Source organism: Sinocyclocheilus rhinocerous, unplaced genomic scaffold, assembly GCF_001515625.1.
Source record: "Sinocyclocheilus rhinocerous isolate Xijiao unplaced genomic scaffold, SAMN03320098_v1.1 scaffold688, whole genome shotgun sequence".
NCBI classification, from domain to species: Eukaryota; Metazoa; Chordata; class Actinopteri; order Cypriniformes; family Cyprinidae; genus Sinocyclocheilus; species Sinocyclocheilus rhinocerous.
The window spans coordinates 1266274-1267155 of NW_015651641.1; positions in this window are offsets into that span (position 1 = coordinate 1266274).

Below are 882 nucleotides of genomic sequence, written 5' to 3' on the forward strand. Positions count from 1 at the left end.
TGTCACGAAAACAAATTCCTCGTATGTGTAAACATACCTGGCAATAAAGCTCATATATATATATATATATATATATATATATATATATATATAGGCTTTACATCAGCCATTGGTCACCCTGCTCTCTAAGATCGGTTATCAAAAAAAAAAAAAATCCATAAGTCCATATCGGTTGATTACTACTGACCACTTGTTTTTGGATGACCAACAGAACATATTAATAGGCGTAAACAAGACCAAAACGCCTAACCATTGTAAAAGGTCATTGCCACCAATTCCTCAAAGTTTTTAACTCATCTTCTTGGTTTCTTCATAAATCTCTCTGGTGATCTGTCCACAGCTGCTACAGTGCAGTACCTAAAGTACCTTTTCACCTCCCAACTCAATTACTGCTCTCAATTATCCACTTACATGGAAACCCCAGGAAAAAGTTGCCTTTGGGTGAACGCTGACCTCACATAGCAGGGCTTCACCACTGTGTGCCTGTGTGTGTGTGTGTGTGTGTGTGTGTGTGTGTTTGTGAGAGCGAGATCTGCAGGACCCTAAAGTGGAACTCGCTACTACAAACACTCCCTGCATGTGAACTAATTAATCTTCCCAATCACCAGCCTGTGGGCATCACGGCTGTTTTCATTCAAGCAGGTTATTTAAAGAAAAACAGAGGAGCGAGAGGGAAGGAAACGCCTGTCTAGACGCCAGCCCGGGCAAGCCGTACATTTTCCAGGGGCGCTCCAGCAACGTGTGCCATTTCTCTCGTGCTTCCCTTCTGTATCACCCAGCCACCCCCTCTCCACCTTGAGCAGCCGCTACAGGTTCACTAAGTAAACACGCCAGGTGAATGAGAAATGATAGCAGCCCCTCAGCAAAACAGGTCTCCACGGC